Below are 12,117 nucleotides of genomic sequence, written 5' to 3'. Positions count from 1 at the left end.
TTGTTATCTGTATATCCTCTTCAGTGAAATGCCTCTTTATGTCTTTAGCTCATTTGGTAATTGTACTGTTTGTTTTTTTAAAGTCGACTTTGAGAATTCTTTATGTATTGTTGATATTAGTTCCTTGTTGGGTATGTGTTTACAGGTCTCACAATCTATAGCTTATCTTTTTATGCTCTTGCCAGGGTCTTTGCAACACAAAAGCTTTTAATTTTGAGAAACTCTAATTTTTCAATTTTCCTCCAATGGAATGTGTTTTCAGTGTCAGTTCTAAGAACTCTTTGCCTAGTCCTGGCCTTCAGAAATTTTCTATTTCTGGTTCTCTATTCTGATCTGCTGACATGAATCTGTCCTCTGCTCTGGTGTACTGTCTTGACTGTTTTACCTATATAGTAAACCTTCCTATCAGAGTGATTCTTTCTACTTTATTTTTTCTTTTGTCAAGATGGTTTATCTTTTTACAAGTTTCAAAAGTAAAATATAAAGGCACTCTTGTAAAGTATTTCAAACAATAATAGATTCATATATTTTGGGGGGAGTATATTTTAGTAACTTTTAAAGAAAAAGTCCCTTTTCAATCACAGAGGAGGGTATATATTTGTTTCCCAAATGTTTATCCTTGGTGATGGGCTTGATGCTTCTAGCTCTGTATAATGGCTGAAATGACTAATGCTTTACATTGTGTAACTGAAAATAAGTGGCCCTAGGTGGACTTCTCACTTTGCAGCAGTAAGATCATGCTGTTTTGCTTCATCACAGCAATGTAGAATGGCCAGGGGCCTAATCTATTGTGTGGTGTGGCTGGGAAGAAGCTTGGAGCAATTTTGAAAAAGCAGCCTTTTGAGCAGTGTTATTCCCAGATACTTAGAGAGGGGATTAACCTTAGCCCCATGTGTTTGATTTCTCTGGTGTCAGAAAGACTCATGTTACACTGATGTCCACACAAATTTGCAGATAAAGTGATTAAACAGAAATGTTCTTGAATTATCATTTCCAGGACTGTATCAAATTATTATACACAGGATATTCCTAGTGCCAGGAAATAACACATCTCTCTTTAGCTTATTTCAAGCTGGAATTATGTCTCACTGCCTCACAGGGACTAAATGACCCTCTTACTGATCCATATTTGGAACTCTTTGGCAGGAAAATTGCTTCATTAAGGGGCATTGCATCCTAGAGTAGGGAGCATTTTGTATAGTGAATATTGGAGGAAAATAACACTTTCTGTGGCAGCAATTTGGGGAGATTTTATGAAAAATAATAGTTTCAATAAAAGTCCAAATACATTCCCTCTGCTACATCATTTGGCTTCACAAACAGGATATGAAAAGACAGGGAAATGTGCCTTAGAGTAAAAAGTTATGTAAAGGTGGAATCAAGAAATTTAAACTAATTATTTCTGCTAAATAATTGTAGACAGAAAGACACTTGAGAACGTATCAACTTGATCTACATTTTCCGAAGTGAGATATATGTAGGAAAGTTATCAATAGAAGAGAATGTCACTGACTTTTATCAGAGTCCTCTTTCCACCATTTCATTTGGAGAGATACTTCTCTGCTCATTTAAATCATGGGATTCTGGTAGAGACTATTGATAACAATGCTCTTTCTTCTTGACAATATTACCCAGTTAGGCCAGTCACAGAATTTCAGGCCCCACCCATAACAATGTTTCCATTATGAGCCAGATTGATCAGGCTCATTTTCTAGGACTTTCAGCTGAGATTGACTGATAAGTCAGATACTTATCAGATACTGATAAGTATCTGACAGGTAAGTCTGCATATCTAGAGTTGATATGCTAGACTCTAAGGGAAAGTAAGTCTGAAAAAATGAAAGGGACATGATTCTTTGGATCTATTTTTCCCTTGAGATTAGTCATACCTTATTTTATTTTTTGGTTAGTCTACCCAAGAAATGTTTTTAAGGAGTGTTCCTCAAAAAAAGCTCTTAGACTCCCTTTAAATAATGAAGCCACACTTGTCAAATGGGTTGGACCTGCTGCAAATCAGCTGTAAAGAAACTGATCCCGTGGGTCACCAGGGAGGTTTCAGATTCAAACATCACATCATAAATCCCACTACTTTAATCTTTCCTTGAGTTGAAAACCAGATGTCCAGGAGTCCTAGGATATAAAGACTGAGCTTTCCCAGTCCAGCTGTTAATCAACTGTAGTTCCACATCACTAATATTTTATTTTAAAAGACTTTATCCTGTTTTCACCTGTCATATAATTCTATGACAGTTTGTCTCTGATCTTGTAGGGGAAATTGTAGAACAGATTGCTGGGTGGTTGGTTTCAGTGCTAGTGTTCTGGGGATGGAACTTCCTTCCAGAACTTTTTGTCCTGGTCTTGACATGCAAAGCATTGCTCAGCATCTTATTCAATAACCACAAGAATACACATGTGACTCTCTTATTCTAAAGCATTACCTCTGTGGTCAATATGTGTTTCAAGAAGCACCAATGGGGGGAAAGGAGGAGAGTAGTTGCAGGTCAGATACAACTAATAGATGCTTTTTTTCAGCTATTGTATTATTTTAATAAACATTTTATTTTAGAACTGTTTCAGATTTACAAAGAAATTAGACAGATGGTTTTGAGAGTTTCCATACTTTTTAGGCTTAGTTTACCCTTTTACTAGTGTCTAATTTAGTGTGATACAAAATTTAGTGTGGTAACAAAATTAGCGTCTAATTTTGTTATCATTAATGAATCAATATTTATAAGTTATTATTAGCTAAAGCTAAGAGTTTATTGTGGCCTCTGATTTTTCCCTAATGTCCTTTTACTATCACAAGCTCTCAATCATGATAGCACATTACATTCAGTCATGCGTCATCTTAAATTACTCCTGAATGTGACAGTTTCTCAGCCTTATTTTATTTTGATGATCTTTACAGTTTTGAGGTGTGCTTGTCAGATATTTTCTGATATGTTTCTTCACTGAGATGTATATGATATTTTTCTTACAATAAGACATAGGTTGTATGTTTTTTGAAATAAGACCACAGAGTTAAATGCCATTCTCATCACATTATGCCATAATTACATACTACCAATATGACTTAGCACTATCTGTGTTAACCTTGGCATCTGGCTAAGGTAGAGTTTATCAGGTTCCTCCATTGTAAATTTAATCTTTTCCCTTCATTTCCATGCAAACAAGTATAGTCAATTTATTTTGACAACGGAGCAAAAGCAATTCAATGGAAATCTTATAATCCTTACAGTGAATGGTGAGGATTTGCATTTATCTGGCTAAGAGTTTGACTGTGTGTAATGTTTTCATAGCTACATGTGCTAGAGGCTTCAAATTAATTTAAGTGTATTTGCTTCCATGTCCCCTTTGACTTTGGGTTTCCTTAAAAAACTGCTCCTAGGAGGGATTCTGAGTCTTGTCTTTCAGCTATAATCCATTGTTACAATGGAGCCCTGTAGGTGTGGTGGAAAGGTACAAGAAACGGATGTATTCTATAATCTTTTGATTAAATCTCTGTATTTTTGTGATCTTGTTTCTCTGGGTTGTAATCTTCATAAATGTTTCTGCAGTAGTATAGCTTTTTAAAAAAATTCTCCCTTAGATGAGATAGGAAATTAGAGGAGGCTGGAGTCTGAATAAATCATGTTCCCAAACTGGGATAAGGATTTGTTAGTTTTTCCTCCTTGGATAATAGACAGTACTTACAGAGAAAATTCTGAAAATATCTGACAATAATTTCCCTTCTCTCTTCCATATTAGAGTCACATGGGATCTTTTTAGTATATTACTTTAAAGAACTCCTAGAGGAAAACATAGACAGAATACACTCTTACATAAATCACAGCAACATCTTTTTTGATCCATCTCCCAAAATAATGGAAATATAAACAAAAATTAAAAAATGAGACTTATTTAAAAACTATTGCACAGCAAAGGAAACAATAAATAAAACAAAAAGACAACCCACTGATTGGGAGAAAATATTTGCAAATGATGTGACCGATAGGAGATTAGTCTTCAAAATTTACAAACAGCTTAAGATACTTAACAGAACCAAAACAAACAACCCACTCAAAAAAATGGGCAGAAGATCTGAATAGACATTTTTCCAAAGATGACATACAGATAGCCAACAGGCATATGAAAAGATGTTCGGCATTGCTAGTTATTAGAGAAATGCACATCAAAAGTTCAATGAGATATCACAGGTCAGAATGGTTATCATCAAAAATCCACAAACAAAAAATGATGGAGAGGGTTTGGAGAGAAGGGAAGCCTCTTACACTGTTGGTGGGAATGTAAATTGGTACAGCCACTATGGAGAACTGTATGGAGGTTCCTTAAAAAAACTAAAAATAGAGTACCACATGACCTTGAAATCCCACTGCTGGGCATATATCTGGAGAAAAACATGATCCAAAAGGACACATGTACCCCAATGTTCACTGCAGCACTGCTTAGAATAGCCCAGACATGGAAACAATCTAAATGCCCATCAACAGAGGAATGGATAAAAATGATGTGCAATTGAATACTATTCAGCCATTAAAAAGAATGAAATAATGGCATTTGCAGTAACATGGATGGACCTAGAGAGTGTCATACTGAGTGAAATAAGTCAGACAGAGAAGGATAGATATAGTATGATATCCCTTATATGTGGAATCTAAGAAGAAATGAAACAAATGAACCTACTTACAAAACAAAACAAAACAAAAGACCCACAGACTTAGGAAATGAATTTACGATTGCCTAGGGATACTTAGGGAGTTTGAGAAGGTCAAGTACACACTGCAATACTCCAAAAGGATAACCAAAAAGGACCTATTGTATAGCACAAGGAACTCTACTCAATGTTATGTGCCAGCCTGGATGGGAAAGAGGTTTGGGGGAGAATGGATACATGTATATGTATGGCTGAGTCCCTTTGCTGTTCATCTGAAACTATCACAACATTGTTAATTTCAGCTATACCCCAAAACAAAATGAAAAGTTTGAATTCTGAGAAACAAACAAGCAAAAAGTCATTTTATTTATATTATTAGTCATAGAAATAAAAATTACTATTATGCATATCATAGTAATTATGCAACCCAAGACAGGTGGGTCATGGTGGAGAGATCTGACAGAATGTGGTCCACTGGAGAAGGGAATGGCAAACCTCTTCAGTATTCTTGCCTTGAGAACCCCATGAACAGTATGAAAAGGCAAAATGATAGGATATTGAAAGGGGAACTCCCCAGGCAGTAGGTGCCCAATATGCTACTGGAGATCAGTGGAGAAATAACTCCAGAAAGAATGAAGGGATGGAGCCAAAGCAAAAACAATACCCAGTTGTGGATGTGACTGGTGATAGAAGCAAGGTCCGATGCTCTAAAGAGCAATATTGCATAGGAACCTGGAATGTCAGTTCCATGAATCAAGGCAAATTGGAAGTGGTCAAACAAGAGATGGCAAGAGTGAATGTCTACATTCTAGGAATCAGTGAAATAAATTGGACTGGAATGGGTGAATTTAACTCAGATGACCATTATATCTACTACTGCGGGCAGGAATCCCTCAGAAGAAATGGAATAGCCATCATGGTCAACAAAAGAGTCTGAAATGCAGTACTTGGATGCAATCTCAAAAAAGACAGAATGATCTCTGTTCGTTTCCAAGGCAAACCATTCAGTATCAGAGTAATCCAAGTTTATGCCCCAACCAGTAATGCTGAAGACGCTGAAGCTGAATGGTTCTATGAAGACCTACAAGACCTTTTAGAACAAACACTCAAAAAAGATGTCCTTTTCATTACAGGGGACTGGAATGCAAAAGTAGGAAGTCAAGAAACACCTGGGGTAACAGGCAAATTTGGCCTTGGAATTTGGAATGAAGCAGGGCAAAGACCAATAGAGTTTTGCCAAGAGAACGCACTGGTCATAGCAAACACCCTCTTCCAAGAACACAAGAGAAGACTCTACACATGGACATCACCAGATGGTCAACACTGAAATCAGATTGATTATATTCTTTGCAGTCAAAGATGGAGAAGCTCTATACAGTCAACAAAAACAAGACCAGGAGCTGACTGTGGCTCAGATCAAGAACTCCTTATTGCCAAATTCAGAATTAAATTGAAGAAAGTAAGGAAAACCACTAGATCATTCAGGTATGATCTAAATCAGATCCCTTATGATTATACAGTGGAAGTGAGAAATGGATTTAAGGGCCTAGATCTGATAGATAGAGTGCCTGATGAACTATGGATTGAGGTTCCTGACATTGTACAGGAGACAGGGATCAAGACCATCCCCATGGAAAAGAAATGAAAAATGGCTGCCTGGGGGAGGCCTTACAAATAGCTGTGAAAAGAAGAGAAGTGAAAAGCAAGGGAGAAAAGGAAAGATATAAGCATCTGAATGCAGAGTTCCAAAGAATAGCAAGGAGAGATAAGAAAGTCTTCCTCAGTGATCAATGCAAAGAAATAGAGGAAAACAACAGAATGGGAAAGACTAGAGATCTCTTCAAGAAAATTAGAGATACCAAGGGAACATTTCATGCAAAGATGGGCTCGATAAAGGACAGAAATGGTATGGACCTAAGAGAAGCAGAAGATATTAAGAAGAGGTGGCAAGAATACACAGAAGAACTGTACAAAAAAGATCTTCACAACCCAGATAATCATGATGGTGTGATCACTCACCTAGAACCAGACATCCTGGAATGTGAAGTCAAGTGGGCCTTAGAAAGCATCACGACAAACAAAGCTAGTGGAGGTGATGGAATTCCAGTTGAGCTATTTCAATCCTGAAAGATAATGCTGTGAAAGTGCTGCACTCAATATGCCAACAGATTTGGAAAACTCAGCAGTGGCCACAGGACTGGAAAAGGGCAGTTTTCATTCCAATCCCAAAGAAAGGCAATGCCAAAGAATGCTCAAACTACTGCACAATTGCAATCATCTCACATGCTAGTAAAGTAATGCTCACAATTCTCCAAGCCAGGCTTCAGCAATATGTGAACTGTGAACTTCCTGATGTTCAAGCTGGTTTTAGAAAAGGCAGAGGAACCAGAGATCAAACTGCCAACATCCGCTGCATCATGGAAAAAGCAAGAGAGTTCAAGAAAAACATCTATTTCTGCTTTATTGACTATGCCAAAGCCTTTGACTGTGTGGATCACAATAAACTGTGGAAAATTCTGAAAGAGATGGGAATACCAGACCACCTGATCCGCTTCTTGAGAAATCTGTATGCAGGTCAGGAAGCAACAGTTAGAACTGGACATGGAACAACAGACTGGTTCCAAATAGGAAATGGAGTATGTCAAGGCTGTATATTGTCACCCTGCTTATTTAACTTCTATGCAGAGTACATCATGAGAAACGCTGGACTGGAAGAAACACAAGCTGGAATCAAGACTGCTGGGAGAAATATCAATAACCTCAGATATGCAGATGACACCACCCTTATGGCAGAAAGTGAAGAGGAACTCAAAAGCCTCTTGATGAAAGTGAAAGTGGAGAGTGAAAAAGTTGGCTTAAAGCTCAGCATTCATAAAAGGAAGATCATGGCATCTGGTCCCATCACTTCCTGGGAAATAGATGGGGAAACAGTGAAAACAGTGTCAGACTTTATTTTGGGGGGCTCCAAAATCACTGCAGATGGTGACTGCAGCCATGAAATTAAAAGACACTTATTCCTTGGAAGGAAGGTTATGACCAACCTAGACAGCATATTCAAAAGCAGAGACATTACTTTGCCAACAAAGGTTCGTCTAGTCAAGGCTATGGTTTTTCCTGTGGTCAAGTATGGATGTGAGAGTTGGACTGTAAAGAAGGCTGAGCACCGAAGAATTGATGCTTTTGAACTGTGGTGTTGGAGAAGACTCTTGAGAATCCCTTGGACTGCAAGGAGATCCAACCAGTCCATTCTGAAGATCAGCCCTGGGATTTCTTTGGAGGGCATGATGCTAAAGCTGAAACTCCAGTACTTTGGCCACCTCATGCGAAGAGTTGACTCATTGGAAAAGACTCTGATGCTGGGAGGGATTGGGGGCAGGAGGAGAAGGGGACGACAGAGAATGAGATGGCTGGATGGCATCACTGACTCCATGGACGTGGGTCTGAGTGAACTCTGGGAGTTGGTGAGGGACAGGGAGGCCTGGCCTGCTGAGATTCACGGGATCGCAAAGAGTCCGACACGACTGAGCAACTGAACTGAACTAAACTGAACATGGTTAATGCTCTATGTGAGTAATGTCTCCATTGAATGGAATTTTAAGTACGATTAAGCTGTCTATGGAGAAGGAAATGGCAACCCACTCCAGTGTTCTTGCCTGGAGAATCCCAGGGACGGGGGAGCCTGTGGCCTGCCATCTATGGGGTTGCACAGATTCGGACATGACTGAAGTGACTTAGCAGCAAGCTGTCTATCTCCCTAAAGGCAACAAATACCATGAGGTTTGCACGTACATTTTCAATCTAATTTTTTGATTTCTTATATAATATATAATATTTGCTTTTTCAGTTTGTGGAAATGTTATCAGAGTTTATTATTTGTTTATTTTACTAAATATACATTTTCTGAGATTTACCTATATTGAGGGAGGCAATCAGTCAGACAGACAGATAGATATATCTCATTCATCCCTATTTCTGGTTGTAGTTTTCACTCTTAAATTTCCAGCCTATAGCTCTTATATTGTGTATTATGGCTCTCAATTTAACAGAATAAACCTAGAATATTTCATGTAAGCTTTGCATTAACAGGCTTTCATTGGTGAGTTTATTCAGTTTACATGATTCCTTATAATTTAAAAAAAAATCTTTCTTTTTCTGTGTTTTATTTACAATATATTTCATTTTATTTTTCCTATCCCTTTTTTATTGAAGGGATATTCTTTAGTTAATTTTATTTTTCACAAGTTAAGAGCTTATTTATTCTATACTTTCTAATTAAGAACCTATGATGAAATATTTAGTCTGTATTTTATACATGTGTATATTCATCTATTTAATTATAGTAGAAAATTAATTGATCTTTTTAAGTTTATACTTAAAGAACTTTGGTGGTGGTGGTTTAGTTGCTAAGTTGTGTCCGACTCTTGTGACCCCCATGGACTGTAGCCTGCCAGGCTCCTCTGTCCATGGCAAGGATACTGGAGTAGGTTGCTATTTCCTTCTCCAGAGAATCTTCCTAACCCAGGAATTGAACCTGGGTCTCTCACAATGCAGGCAAATTCTTTACCTACCTAACTACAAAGGAAGTCCCCAAGGACTTTATTGTTTCAAAAATTCCCTGAAAGTTTTCTTTCATATTTTCATGTGATATTTTTATTCATTTTTTTAGCTCTTTTAGTTTCTAAATGAAAAATAAAATTATGTATAATCATCTGGCTAAAATGATTTACTTATGTATTTATTTATCAATATACTTTGGTTTATAGTGTTTTTCCCAATGTACTTTGTTTTCTTGCCAAGTCCTTCATTTTCCCTAATTTCTTAAATTATAGTTCAGTTTGGTATAGAATATTTGATTGACAATATTTTTACTATGTTCTTCAAGGATATTATTCTTTTTTCCTTCAAGTAACTTTTAGGATGAGAAATATGCTTAATTTTCATTGGTGTATATTTGGGGCACTTAGATTTTTAATTTGATAGCCTTTCTTTTTTTAAGTTTCTTAAATCTCTTTTATTTATTATATATTTTGTTTTTTTTTTTAATTTTTAATTTATCCATTTTAATTGAAGGCTAATTACTTTACAATATTGTATTGGTTTTGCCATACATTGACATGAATCAGCCATGGGTGTACATGTGTTCCCTATCCTGAACACCCCTCCCACCTCCCTCCCCATCCCATCCCTCAGGGTCATCCCAGCACACCAGCCCTGAGCTCCCTGTCTCATGCATCAAACCTGGACTGGCGATCTGTTTCACATATGGTAATATACATGTTTCAATGCTATTCTCTCAAATCATTCTACCCTAGCCTTTTCCCACAGAGTCCAAAAGTCCGTTCTTTACATCTGTGTCTCTTTTGCTGTCTCACATATAGGGTTATCATTACCATCTTTCTAAATTCCATATATATGTGTTAGTATACTGTATTGGTGTTTTTCTTTCTGGCTTACTTCACTCTGTATAATAGGCTCCAGTTTCTTTTAAAAGCTAATCTTAACTTTTATTCTTAGACTTTGAGATTCCACAGTTTCATAGAAATATGCTTAAGATTTATATTTTCAATCTAAGGATTTAGGTATTTCTTTAATTCTGGGTATTGTTGGCTATTGTCTCATTAAAAATTGCCTCTTTTGCACTCTTCCATTCCATTACTCTTATAATCCTCTATTCACTACTCTGCTAATTCAAAAAATCTACATTGGATCTTCTAAATCTATCATGTTGTCTGTCAAACATTAAATCAAATGTATATGGTAATTTGCCTATTGAGGTTTATTGTGATATAATTTTAATTTTTGTTTGTAAGAATCCATCTGATTTTTTTCTTAAAACCTGCCTTTCTTGTTGTAAAATATTGATCCTCTTCTGTATTATCTCATTTTATCTACTTGAATATTTATAACATAATATATAGTCAATTAAACTTTTCTTTCAGTTCAGTTCAGTTCAGTTCAGTGGCTCAGTCGTGTCGGACTCTTTGCGACCTCATGAATTGCAGCACACCAGGCCTCCCTGTCCATCACCAACTCCCAGAGTTCACTCAGACTCACGTCCATTGAGTCAGTGATGCCATCCAGCCATCTCATCCTCTGTCGTCCCCTGGTCCTCCTGCCACCAATCCCTCCGAACATCAGAGTCTTTTCCAAAGTTTTCTTTAAATTGTTCCAATATCTTTAGTTCCTTGACTGACAGTTCTCTCACTGTGGATCTATCAGCAGTCAGTCACCTTTCACTGAATTTCATTATAAATTTTTTTAAAATTTTATTTTATTTTTAAAACTTTACAGTATTGCATTGATTTTGCCAAATATTGAAATGAATCCGCCACAGGTATACATGTGTTCCCCATCCTGAACCCTCCTCCCTCCTCCCTCCCCATATCATCCCTCTGGGTCGTCCCAGTGCACCAGCCCCAAGCATCCAGTATCGTGCATCAAACCTGGACTGGTGACTCGTTTCATACATGATAGTATACATGTTTCAATGCTATTCTCCCAAATCTTCCCACCCTCTCCCTCTCCCACAGAGTCCATAAGACTGTTCTACACATCAGTGTCTCTTTTGCTGTCTCGTTATAAATTTTATAATTTAATTTTTTGAGTGTCCTCTATGGGATAAATCTGGACTCTGAAAAGCACTAGGAATTATAGGGCTGCACCATTGGACCATTTTTCATACTGCTGCCATGTCCTTATATTTCATCCGTATGGGGCAAGGTATACTATCCGTTTATGTATGCTTCTTGTTCTGCAGAGGTAGTGTGAATGTAGCCTCAAAATTCTACCCAGTACAATTTCAGATACTTGTTTTTTTTTCTGTTCATAATCTGGAGCAGTAAACCTAAGTGAGCAGGTAAAAAATGCTGTTTGATATACTAAATATCATGATTCTTGGATCTGTACATGGTATTGAGGGATTTTGTTTTTGATTTTCAGCATTTTGTACACTGTTCAAATCCTAGGTGTAATTCCTTTATACCAGATTGAAATTCTTCCACCACCAATCCTATGATTTACTTGCCTTCAACCTCCTTTCAACAATCAAAAGCTATTGATTGCTATTCTATTCAGTAGTTAACTATATTTATTTGAACAAAGATGAAGAATAATCCTTTAGTTAAATCTGACAATTAAATAGAAGTAAAGTTCACAAATTTCTATTTTTATATATAAAAATATACTTTTTATGCATTTATTTGAACAACTTTAGGTGCAAACAATTAGCTGGAAATCTTCCTATCCACAATGAATATATAAATTTTAGTTATGTATATAATTATGTATATATCATCAATTAATTTTCCAGGGTATTTTGGCAAAGAAAACTTTGATTTCACCATGATATTCACACAGCATACAAATATATGGAAAGGGATAAAATATGAGAACACATATTGAAAACAAAAATGTATTCATATTTGCTTATGATTTAGTATTTTAGATTTGTTTATAAAGTCAAT

This window comes from Bos indicus, chromosome 5 (assembly GCF_029378745.1).
Source record: "Bos indicus isolate NIAB-ARS_2022 breed Sahiwal x Tharparkar chromosome 5, NIAB-ARS_B.indTharparkar_mat_pri_1.0, whole genome shotgun sequence".
Lineage (NCBI taxonomy): Eukaryota > Metazoa > Chordata > Mammalia > Artiodactyla > Bovidae > Bos > Bos indicus.
The sequence above is the reverse complement of the archived record's forward strand: the minus strand, read 5'-3'. Positions refer to the sequence as shown.